We start from the raw sequence: 13687 nt of genomic DNA, 5'->3' as shown, positions 1-13687 counted from the left end.
GATGTTAACAGCATTAATGCGCAAATATTTATTAATATTCATATTTTTACAGGAACAATATTTGCTCATATTAATATTAGACCATTTTACATTATTGAGATTATTTTTTACACAAGCTTGCAGCCACTGGTGACAAGCTCACATTGAGGCATGTTGAACAGTGCATACAATATTTCAATTCAGCAAAATGTGCGAGTATATAGCTTAAACACTTTCACATTTTTAATGTATTTTTTCTTTAGTTACAGCTGGTGGACGCAGAGGAAATTTTAACTTATTTAAATGTTGGATAGTTTAATCTATAGCGCTTTAGTACTTTAGTATTATAAAAGTGATCATATGATTTCTTCGTAAAGTAATCTAATAAAAGCTGTCAGATGGAGTAAAAAGTAAAATATTTTCTCTGAGATGTAGAGTTATAATATGCAGAAACATAAAATTAAAATGATCAAGTATACTAAATTACAAGTACCTCAAATTTGTATTCAAGTATAGCAGTTGAGTAAATGTACTTTACTCATGTTACCTTTGCACTTACTGCTTACACTGCCTACCCCCACTGATAAGAGATACATGTGGGGGATTACCACTGTAGTACCTTTGATAATGAGATGTAAAGCAGTGATAGTAAACAAAGGGAGTTTCTCTCCACATCAACTGGGCACTCAAATGAATAGTGCTGGTTTCTGTATCAGTTTCTGTCAATCAACTTTAGGGACAGTAGGTTGGCATTGGTCAGTTAGTATTACCTCCTTACCTTTACTAAGTCTGAGCTAATAAGTAAAGTAACAAGAAGAGATTAAATGGAGACATGTGTTGCTCATTCTCACATAGGATTAAATATCCTGTTTTCACGCCTTCATCTACAGACAACTGTGAAATTTACTTTTACTGTTCAATCAATCAATCAATCAATCAATCAATCAATCAATCAATCAATCAATCAGTCAAACAATCATTTTGTTTGGGTTTTATAATGCAAAATCAAAAAAAAAATGTTCTCATGACATTTTACATATAGAGCAGGACTATCCTGTTCATAATTTTATTTACAGAAGACAAAATAACTTACAGGCATAAACTTCCAGCAACCAATAATATTAATCATAATCATAATAACACTAATAATAAAAAAATAATAAGTTAAAATGTGTTATAAAGATGTAAAAACAGGCCAAATCAACAGAAAAACATTTCAACAAATACAAAAACAACAGTTCAAATTACTAAAACACAGTAAAATTAAATAAATAAAAGGTCAGTAAAAAAGGTCAACTGAAAAATAACTGATTCAAGAGAAACTAATTCTGAAAATGTTTATTTCTAAGAGAGATTTTAAAGATCATTGTGTACTTAGCAGTTTGCAAATATCAACACTTTGTCACAACCCTGTGGCGCCTGATTTAAGCCGCTTTCCCACTGGTCAAAAAACCTGCTGACATCCGCTAACACCCCGCTTTTTTGCTTAATGGGAAAGGTTACAATCGGAATTCAGACCTGGGTCAAATGACTCTGCAGTAGCCCAGGTAATTATCGCCTCCGCTCCGATCGGCAATGATGGGAACACAAAACCCGGGTCTAATCTCGGCCCCCTTTCTGGCGCGATGGTATGACATGCATTGAAGTTCTGTTGCGTAAATACAGAACAACATACAATGGCGAATTTGTTCTTTGTTTCATGCAAGATGCTGCAACACTGGCGAGACAGTGAGGTGAGAGAGCTTCTTGTGATCCAAGGGGAAGAAGAAATAAGTCAACAGTTTTTTGGCATGTTTGTGACGGTGACGCAGCAGAAAAGACACCAAAAGGAGTATACTCCACTGACAAAGGGAAAAGAGCCAATTGGCATTTATTAAATGTTTTTTTTATGAGTCTAAAAAACCCATGTAAGTTTGGTGGGAAAAAGGTATGAGACACACAAGGCAGCTTCACACAGCACTAGATCCTCCGTCCAAACCACTACCCCAACTGTAATTTCTTGGTCTTCCTACTACATTACTCTCTCTGAGGGTCAGATACTGCCGCAATTTACACAACAGTTAGGTGAAAGCCCAATGCTGCTCATGCAGCAGCTGAGGGGTATGTAGTGTGTCAGTATATGACACCGAGGGCTGTGACATAATGTCAGTATTTGACGCCTTGGGGAGAAAATTGGGTGACAAGACACTGAACTAGCCTGCCCGATCCCCTCTAACAGGTTGATCCAGGCTCATGGGACACTGACTCCAAGGGCTCTGTCCTCTTTGGTTGTTAGCCACTACCTAGGAATAAGTGACAGACCTCTGCCAGGGGATCTTAGGCTGCTTATGCTCACTAGACAAATCATTGTAATTTTATAATCATTTCTAAATAATAATTATACAATTAATAATAATAAAAAACATGCAGAATAAAAATATGCAACGGGATCGAGAAGTTCTAACTGGAGGGGTCTTAATAATTAACTCTAGAAAGTTTTTAGAGCGCAAATATTTTAACATTTATAAAATTGAATTTGACCTAGGACTGAGCCTTGGGGTAATCCATCATAGGAAACTTGATGTGGAGGACTTAAAGTCACCAATAGCCATACAGAGTTTAAGTTGATACAGTGAACATGTTAGCTAGCAGTTTCAAATCCAACAGATTCGGAGATCTATTTGGAGTTGTGTTTGGTCATCTGGGAATTCAAGTATTTACCCAGTTTCAACCCTGTTTTTGTTCCATTCCAGCTGCTAAGGGAAATATCTGCCCCCTTATGTGATAAATACTTCAACTATATTCTTCAGCTAGTTTCTTTTTTTTCTGTCCAAAATTTTGTGCTGCAGGTGGTGTACAGTTGGCTGACTCAAAACAACTTTGTTTTGCAGCCCAGGACAGAACTGGTGAGATCTGTGGGACTAAAACAAAACAGTCAAGTTGAAGGCCGTACAACTGAAACTATTATCTTAAAAACACTACAATGCTCCTTAAAGCAGAGAGGGACTGCATACTTGGAAGGCAGCTGTCTGTGGTTTTAGCGCTCTGAATGACCCCTTTTACACATAAGCAGTCATGTGTGCCATTGATAATGGTGAAATGTTGATTATTGCTGCTGTATGCAGTAAGTTAAAAAACAAACCCCTTTTATTGTACCTCTGTTACATTCTGCAAAGTCACAGAGTCATTTAGACATCAACATTTATTCAGAAAAAAAGATGGAAATAAATTTTGAATAATTTGTGTGAAATGCACTTCAAAGTTACCAGTAGGAAAGATTGGATTCCAGAGTTGAAGCCGTCATGCATAAAATTTGAACAGTGTACCGGTGTGAGAATAGATTACAATTTTGTAAAAGATTTGTGGGTTGCAATTTGCAATTTCATGGTAAGTGGGTGATCATTGCCAAGAAATGTAATTGAAATCTCTTTGAGATTTTACCCAAGTTTACCCAAAAATGTATCAAAAGTTACCTCAACATTATCTTGGAACTATATAATATTATGTCCCAATAAGCATTTAATACAAAAGCTGGTAAATCCTTTAATACATTTTAAAGGAAGTAATGCACATTTGCACTTTATTCCCAGTTGTTCCATTTCCTGATAAATACATCGATCAACCATAACATTATGACCACCTGCTAAAAAATATCATATAGGTCCCTAGACCTAGTCCTAGACATCTGAAGGTGTGCTGTGGCATCTGGCACCGAGATATCAGCAGATCCTTCAAGTCATGAAAGTTGGGAGGTGGGGCTTCCATGGATCGGACTTGTTTGTCCGGCACATCACACAGATGCTCGATTAGATCGAGCTCTGGGGAATTTGGAGGCCAAGTCACCCACATAAGCCTTGACCACTGCAGAGTGGGAACACCCCGCAAGAGCTGCAGCGTTAGAGATGCTCTGTCATCTAGCCATCACAATTTGGCCCTTGTCAGAATCGCTCACATCCTTTTGCTTGCCCATTTTTACTTCTTCCAACGCATCAACTTTGAGGACAAAATGTACACTTCTTGCCAAACATATCCCATCCACTGAATGGGGTCACGTCAATCAAAAGTGACTCTCAGTTCCAAAAAGTACATCCCCCTGCTGCTGTATTCTTATTTGAAATGGTTAGTCTGGCAGAGTTTGGAACAGAAGATGTACCCATAGCTTTGCACTTGACCTGTCTGTGAAGTTGGCCGTGAATTTTATACCCCTTTCCCACCGAAATTAGTGTGTTGACGTGGGTTTTCAGACCTGCTTATAGATGCTGATTGTTTCTTTTCCCATTGCCAGTGAAGTATACTCCTTTTGGTCTCTTTTCTGCTGCATCAATGTCTAATGTTACAAACGCGATAGAAACAGGGTTAGTAAACAGTGACGAGGTTACGGTGGTTAGGTCTTTATTGTATCTATTCCTCATTCAGTTTATTTATCAAATGCAGTGGTGAAAAATTTGGAACGATGTTCGAGCGCTGCTCGGATGGAGACAGTGGAATTTGTAGCTGAGATGACAAGGAGTTGCAGAAGTTGCCACCGACAGAGCATAGCATTGCGCCGTACAGGATTTGGTGTTCCCATCATTGCCAAGGCGATGCTGCAGAGTCATTTGACCCGGATCTGAATGCTGAATGATTGGTCTTCATTGCAAAAAGGAAAAGAAAGCTTCTACGCCATCCTGGTAGTCTATGTTTGTAAATTCATAAGTAACATTTTATTTATAAAGAACCTTTGAATCCATTAAAACAGGAGACATAGTGCAAGAAAAACAGAGTTAGATGCATTAGAATCAAAAGGGTGTACGAAAATGTGTTGTGAACTGAAAAACCCAAGAGGGTCCCAACTCCCAGGGGGAGACTGTTCCACAACCTGGGACCCAGGGCAGTCAACACACAGTCCCCAGGTGTTGTCAACCTTTGAGAAGTTTCTACTAGGAGGGGGTGAGCAGTGGTATAAGGCATTATGTGTTCACTAATATACTCTGGAGCAATGTATGAAGACCTCATCCAAAAACCCAGTTAATAATCCGAGTAGTTCAATTTGAGATGTCACTGAATCCAACAGAAGAGTAAGGTTGTGCATTTTCAGCATAGTGATGATAAAACCATATTGACAAATCTATTGCCCTTAGAGGAGCTTCAATTTGTACACAGAGACACTATACAGTGTCAAGGTAATTGTCAACATACTGTATCTCCTAAAGCTACTTTAACACGTGTGGTGTTTTGAAGATATGCTTGTGCAGAGCTGTTGAGTGGTTTGATGAAAAAATCAATGTACAACACTGGCTCAGTGTTAGTATCTGTGCCACTAAGAATGGATATGGGACTGAGTTCAGGTGGATTTGGGAAGCAAATAAAATGTTACTGGTCAAGGGTTTTGGGCAGAAGGAGGTCAATTTCTTTGTCTGTGATTAACTGTAAACAATTCAGGCAGATTGGAGGTTAAAATAACATAAAATTGTGGGTCAGTATGTTGTCTGAGTGCTTTATTGACTGTTCTGTACCCCACACATCTGTGGGCCCATCTTTGTCAACTGGTCTCACCATGAGGTCACAGTTACTTACCTACTCCTGTTAGATTAGAAAAGGCCCTTTTCCTGTTGCCATTCAGCAGTTTGCCCATTAAATGATTGACCTTTTTGTGAAAGCATTTGTAACACTTAACAAGAAAGGACACAACGTTTGGGAACAAATGAGGAACGAATGAGGTACTAACTTCAGGTAAGTCGTGAATTAATGATGATATATTTATATATAACTCCTACTCTTTATATAGTGGCTAATGATGAGTTAATGATCAGTTAATTAGGAAACGAGTGAGTTCTCCAGTGTGTTTGTATTGTTGTGTAACCTTGGTGTTTAAAAGGGTTAGCTCTGATCCAAAAGTACCACTAAGAAGAATGAATTAGCTTTTTATTAATCTCTATAAACTGACATCTGGATGCATCTGCAGCTCACAAGCTGTTCTAAGACATTGCATCTCAAATCAAACGCCATTCTCGCTTCTCTAGTTACTAGTTGAACTGTAAACATGGAAAAGGAAGTCATGGCCAGAAGCACGTCGCTAACAGTAGGCTACATTGGAAGCCCTAAAAAGTTGGCCATGGCTCCCAGACGCTAGATTGTTGCAACCCAATAGCCGATGGGTTCCAAGATTGATTTATCCCAAAAGATCACATTACAGCCATTATAGCACCTCCTCATTAGAGTAATTTGTTTTTGCTAATTAGCAAGTAAAGTTGTAACAAGTGTTTAATAGCTGGTATATAATCTCCCAGTCTGTTCTTTAGAAACACATCATTATCTACTATATAGTAATCCATTACAAGTAAGGAGGGAAGTACTTACTTAATGATTCATTGTAATTCAAGTCGTTCCCAGTTCGTTCCTCACTCATTTCTTATCAACTTATAATTAGCAAACCATTAGCTACTATTACATTTGATGAGGAGTAATCATTAACTAATGGTTTACTAGCAGTAACTGGAAAACGGATGATCCACATCAAGCTTGCCCGTCCTGTAAGATGATTGAATAAATGTGCCTCACCAGGATCTATTGCTTCCCTCATGTAGTCCTGCTTGTCTTGTTGATTTTCTTTTCAATTTCAGTCCCTGCCATGGCTTTAGAAATTCATCAATGTCCTCTTGAGTTTCCTGTTCATGGACACTTTTCTATTAGTTTCTTAAATCTTGTGAGGCCTTGTGAGGTACAAGTGCGGGGCAATGACAAAACAGAATCTTACCAGGCAAAGTAGTGGACAGCCTTGTTGGCATTGACAATTAAGCATTTGCATGTATAATCTTACCTTATTTCAATAGTCCCATAGGGCTACTACCATTAAGCCACTCGTACCAATCTTTTTCATTAATGATTAATGCTTTTATTTTGCACTTTATTTTGTCTTTCTCCAAAGGTGGTTAACAACATGTTTTCACGACCCATTAAGGCCCGTATCCTGCCTCATTTTAACCCATTTGCTGTTCCTTTTTCTGAGCCCTGATGGGTGATCACTGGCACCCTACTTGGTTTGTGACTAGTTGATGGTGAGATGCTTTAATTTGAAGGATTTGACAAGCCTTCTCTGTTTTCTTCAGGTTGCTCTCTCTTAACCTGCCCATTCCTATTCATTGTATCTTTTTCTTTTTTAGAATTTGCAAAACACATCTGACTGCTATATAATTAACAATAAAAATTCAGCTTTTATTTTGATCTATTTTTTACGTGTTCATTTTCACTCAGGCATGCTTCGAAATACATAGCTTTGCTGTGACCCTGTGGCTTAATATTGCTATGATCTGCTTGGGCAGAACTAAATAGGACTATACTTTGGGGGTGATGGTCGTGTGTGTGTGCGTGTGTGCGTGTGTGTGTGTGTGTGTTTGTGTGTGAGCAGAAAGGGGGTAGAGGGGGTGTACACTGATGAAGCCATTTTGCTGGGTCATCATGTCACTGAGCATTCATATTCCATCTCCATCATTCTCAGAGTAAAAATGGCAAAGTGTTAAATGCCAAGCAATGCAATCCTGAACTGTGCTATTAGCTTGTAAAGCGTTTGCCTCTTGTTATAATACTAACATAGGCATTCTTAAAAGTTATGGATGCACTTTGCAGCCTTATGTAAGCATGGGTTTGTGCGAGACCAACTTGCCTGTAAAATTCCGAGATATAGGCTTGCGGAAACTATTGTGATTATAATGATCTTTTGTGCATCCGGTATTGGGTGTAATATGCATATCAAATGAAACCCATAGACCAGGACTAGCTGAAGAGCCTGAATGAGGACAAAAAAGAGAAGAATGGCCAACAGGGTTTGTGGGGATTTTCCACTACAGGGCTTACACTTTGATTGCTTGCCAGATAACTATCCTTCATCAAAACAAATGGAATCATGTATGCTTTATATGTCACACTTCATCCCTTTGGCTGTGCGAACCTACATCAGCTTCATAAGCAGATGGTGTGGATGTGACTGTAGCATGTGCAGTACAGTGAGCAATGAAGTGTGGGATGAAAAGCATGTAATAAACATATAAAGCACAGCTGAGTTGGATGTGTTACGCAGGGCTGCAGGGTGATACTTGTGAGTTATTTGTCTCTCTTGTTTCTTGCACATTGGAGTGAGGTTCTATTTGCCCTGTGGGAATGTGCAGAGATAACGTGACAAGAAATACAATTGAGTTTCAGAAACTAGAATACAAGCAAAAATCATATTCTCTTCAACAATTGACTTTGTTATGTATATTTTGTTGATTGGATTATATATTAATGCATGGTATACCTATACATTATAGTAATTAACTGTGCTCCGCCACTTCGCTGAATCAATCAGCTTTAATGGTCAGAGGGGTATCAGACTTTTTATCTTTGCTCAACTATAGTCTCAGGTCACATTAGGATCTGGTCCTCTGGACATACAACTAGCACCCAAAGGACTTCAGCCTGATTAAGCAGCCACATAGCCTGTAATAGTAACTCAATGAAAGGGAAAGAAAATATGAAACCTCTCTTAAAAGCTTTAGGTCACCCCTCTGGCTTGCCCTTTTTTTCTCACCCAGCAGCTCTGCAGCAGCACGGCCACTGGCATGTGTGGAATGAGTGCAAATTCAGTTCTGAACAATGCAAAGTGACACCCGGTCATCAAATCCACCAGAGAAAACTGAACTGTTGTTCCACAAGAGGGATTATATATTTCCTCTGTTGTGGATACAGCCACAATATCACATTTCAGGTGTTTTCACAGCTCTTGATCCTTTTGTTATGGCTCCTTCATTATTATTTTTGTATCTCAAAGACTGTTCTCCAAATAAATAAATAAGAGGGATCCTTCTGTTCCAAAGACTAATCTCTGCTTTGCACAGGTTTTAATGATGGCCCAACAGGGCTTCCCTGTATTGAAATGCAGCCCCATTAGATGTGTTGCATATTAAACACTTCACATGAATGTCCCGGAGCAGTACGGTACAAGAGAGCTCGAACAATCTTTCTCACCTGCTGAGGCGCTCAGAAAGTACATGACTTTGTCTCTCAGTGGGAACTCTACCTGACAGCACTTCCCTGCAGACTGTATCTTTAACACATAGCCATTAAAGGGTGCTAAATGCCAAAGCTTTTTGACATTAATGTTCTTGGACTGGAGCATAGTGAGGAAAGGGCCATAGGGCCGGATCCAGACTTTTTTGACTGGGGTGGCCCACCTGGGGCACTGACTTAAGCAGGGGTGGCATGAAGTACTACTAACATTATAGTATCTAAAAGATGTTATATTACTGTGAATATTTTTTTACTTTAAAAAGTAACACAACAGAGCAGCAACATATAAATCCTCTAAGCTTAGATGTGTGTCCAGAGTAACAATTTCAAGTACTAACAAATTGAAACGCACTAAAAGCTAGCAGCCTGTTGCAACACAGCCCAAATAGTTTACTTTAACACAAGTCCCGCCTCTGATAAGGCAGATAGCCAATCACAGTTTAGGATTTAGGATGGCCAATCAGATTTCAAGGGCTCCCCTTGGCCACCCTCTGGATCCACCCCTGGCCATAGTGTATCAAACCAAAAAGGTCAAGTGGACATTTACTATTTCATTTTTAAAATCCAGATTCTCTTCCAAGGCTTTCCAATATCTTCATAGTGTTGGAATGCTTCCCTGAGTTATTTCTTAAAATGATTTAATTAGATAAAATGTGTTTGTATCCCTGGAGCTATTTGGACAGTCACACATTCAGTAATTGGCCCTGCTTTGGACTCAAACAAACATTTGACTATGAAAAACCTTCCTAAATGTTAAAAGGAGTTATAGAAATATAACGTTTATTCTCTTTTCTAACAGAATTGTGTTTTATTAAGGTGATTTTGTAGTTTGAGGTCAGCCCAGCCTTCACTGAGAGAGGCACATCAACCCACTGTGGTGCAAAAGAATCCCCCCAAGACTTGAGATAAGCTGTATAATTTGCAAGTGATGACAAAGTTAAGCAACAAACTTTCATAATCTACTAATTTTGTCATTGCTCCCAAAGGTTATCAGCCACTTATTAAAGATGCTGCCTCAACCTGCTCCAGGCATTTAGTAACTGATGGATTGTGACTAATAGAGCAGCTTTCTGCTCTTTAATTATTGCAGCTTGTAGACTTTTACAAAGATGCCCAGTCTCAGATCCATCATACTGTACACTACCACACTCCTTAATTCCACAGAATGCGAGGATGCCCCCAAGACTGTTAGCTCAACCAAACACATAGCATTGGTTAGTGACTGTGTTTTACTGCTATACCTCTTTCCTCCACATAGTGTCACTGTGTCTGGACTGTGCTGTAGTGTACAATACGCAGTCATGTTCATTCAACTCAGAATATGGTTGATTCTTTTAGCATCAAAGGGACACAATAGTTTGTTTATGGCAACATATTCATGTTACATTGTTTAGATTTTGAAGGATATTCACTGTATGAGATTAAGCCAATGACAAGCACCCCTCACAAATACTACCTATAGAATTGTCTAATATAAAGATGTTTCTGTGAAGGAACTCCCAATGTATTTATAAAGAATTGGCAATACGTCCGTAAACTAACTCTTTACTGCTAGTTTGTTAATTAAAAGCTCATTTTTAATTAGCCAATCAGAAATAAGCCAGGTTTTCTAGCCAATTCTAAACCTGCCATATAGGTCACATAAGTGTAGCCAATATGGGTTCAAATGTTCAGTGGACACTGGATGCGACTTATTCAATGCTTGTAATGTCCTGTATGGATCTGCTTTATTTCAGGATTCCCTCCGTGGATTCTTCAATGTTCTATGCACAAGAAAAAAAAAACATGCTACAGCATTTCTAAATTATGTATTCACATATAACAAGCGCAGTGCTGCTCTGTAGGTCTTCACACTCACATAATTCATAATTTAAACGCTAATAGATGTACTCATTCCCTAAAGTTAAGGTTCCCCGATAAACAACAGCAGAAATATAAAGGATATTAATACAAAAACGCCTCCTGCTCTGCTCCTGAGTCCATAATTTGTTTTCTTTATGATGATATGTGGAACCAATATGCTGAACTGATGAATTTGTTTAAGATAATGCTGTAGCAGCTCGCTCAGATAGATTGTTTAATAATTTACGCATTTCCATTGCAAACATACCTTGCCTCCTCATGCATTCACCAGTTCTCCCTGCTATTAAATGCTAGCCTGCCTGCAAATGCACAACAGGCACATGCTTTAACAGTTTAATATTTTAGATAAAACCATACAGCGTGTACCATAAGCATTTCTGCTAAACTGTGCAGGACTGATGTTAACAGCGTGACACATTTGTTTTGTTTATAAGAAAACGCACACATGCTCAGACCAACTCTCTCCATCACGCCCTTGTAGGGAACTGTTTACTACGGCTGTCTGATTTCCATCCCCACACCTTTTTGTTCTATGATGCTAGTAACAATGTAGTTCATCGCAGTGCCATAAGCTTTGACAAGAAGATCAATCAGAGCTAATGAAGCCTAGGAGGAGGTGAGAGAAAGTGAAGAGGGATGGATCCAGAGGGGAGGGATGAATGGGAGAGTAGGGATAGTGGCGGAGGAGGGGGGGCCTGCTTTAGGAAAAAGAAGACTAGAGCCAAGGGAGTAGAGACAGGATTAAGAAAAATGACACCTCGTCACTCCGTGCAAGACAGAACTAATTCCTCTTTCGTCTGTTATGACCTCTGAAATGATCGTTTCTTCACCTGATGGTCACGGCATGACACGCACACTATTGACTGCAGCATGCAATGGCAGGGTAGTGCTGAAGAGTCAACTCTGACTGGTGGCACCTCCGTCCTCTTTGAACTGCTGCAGCAGAATTAACAAAAACTGTATTTAAATCATGGATTTGATTAGAAATCTGTATTATTTGAATCGATTCAAGCCATTAAATCCATCCCTCTTCACTTTCTCCCCCATCCCATGTATTTTGATTTACAATAGAAGTTGTAAACATGTCATGCATATTTATTTGTACATCAGCAGGATGACTACAGAGAATAACATATGCCCATCGTGAACATGGGAGATAAAGCTATGTGTGTTTCATGAAAGTCTGCATTGATGAATATGAAATCAGACTCTAAACAAACTGTCAGTTAGCTTCCTGCGGTTCACTTCAGCTGGATTATTCACACTCTGGTAATTTGTATGGATCATCTTTTAAAGGACAAATGAAGAGCCTATTATGTTGTGCTACCCACATCCCTTAACATTATGCTAATGAGTCCACAGTATACACAAGTTTCCTCCGAGCACTTGTAGTAATGAATGTGCCAAGGAGCTTTATTAATGTGTGATGGGTGATTAATGTGAGGAGGTACAGTTAACCAAATGGCCTTCTCTACAGGATGAACAGTCGAGGCAATAAGGTGGAAGGGGCTCAGCTTTGATCAATAATGGTGTAACCTCAGGAGGGGAAATAATTACACATGCCCCGGATCTGAGCAAGTGGGAGCCACCAGGGGCTGATCCGCACGCAGGATCCATGTGGCGCTGTCGCCAAAGGTCTTGAATTTTTACAATTAAGAACACCAACACTTCGCGATCACTGCCGAGATTAGCACTGCTACCCCGGGAGCGAGTGTGAGCGTGGCCCACAAGTCGTATCCCTCAGCCAAATCCCAAGCTTCTCATTATTGCAGCCTCACTCCTTGATGTTCCATAATTCGCTGTCATTGGCTCCCTGGCTGGCCGAGGCTGGGAGAAGAAGAAGTATCTCGTAGCCATCTCGCTGTGCCCCTGCGACTCAGCAGGGAGAAAGGAAGAGGGGAGGGGGGGCCACATGCAGGAACAAAGCGGGGCTGCAGAGTCATAAATCTCCCAAACTCAATGCAGGAAGTACATGAAGAGGCTTTGTGGTGATAGCTGCTTCTGTCGCTCCTCCCCCACTTATCATCATCTCCCTATCTCTCTCCCTCGTTGCTCTCAGTCTCATTACTCCTCCTCTGTTATGTCAAGTCTACATTCAATTTTCTCTATGCGTAATAACATCTCAATGTCAAGTATCCATCCATCTGTCTGTCTGTCTGTCCTGTCCTCTCATGTGCACACGATTCCCAACCATATGATTACCTCACAGGGTTTAACATTTGGGGAATTAAATGAGGCAAGGCACTAGATTCTGCTGCGTAGCATTATGGACTTATTTCACATTGAACCTAAGCTCTGCAAGCTCACCGCTCATCACCATGCTCGACGTGATGCTAATTTGGTCAAGCTGAGGTCAATCCACTTTCAGATCAGTATATGCACTATTTTACTGCAGGAATTCATGTAGATAATTTAGTCATAATGACACCAAGCCACGTCTGAAATTAAATTCTGGGTCAAAATGGCATTTTCCCCCGTTTTCTCTCCCTCACTGCTGTACCTTCATGCCTGCTTCACCAGATCTTTTTATCACTCTTCTTTCATGCTCGTTTGTTTCTTCCTTCCTTTTCTTCTCTTCCTTTGTCTTGCACTGTGTGTTTTTCATGAATACTCTTTCTTTTCTGCCTCCACTTTATATCTCTCTTAAAACCCTCAGGGCTTTTTTTCTCAACTGCAGTTTTAGAGCAATTGATTATACCACACTCCTCTTCACCATCGCTCTCTCCCTGTCTGCACCCCCAGCACACATGCACAAAACTCATCTCTCTTTTCCACCGCACTTGACTTTTTTTTTTTTACACATATTTCTCTTTGCCTTTGCAGCAGCGAGACGGGAGCCATG

This window comes from Semicossyphus pulcher, unplaced genomic scaffold (assembly GCF_022749685.1).
Source record: "Semicossyphus pulcher isolate SPU_LCO1_2020_fin unplaced genomic scaffold, fSemPul1.0.p SCAF_19, whole genome shotgun sequence".
Taxonomy (NCBI): domain Eukaryota; kingdom Metazoa; phylum Chordata; class Actinopteri; order Labriformes; family Labridae; genus Semicossyphus; species Semicossyphus pulcher.
This window is presented reverse-complemented; position numbering follows the sequence as displayed.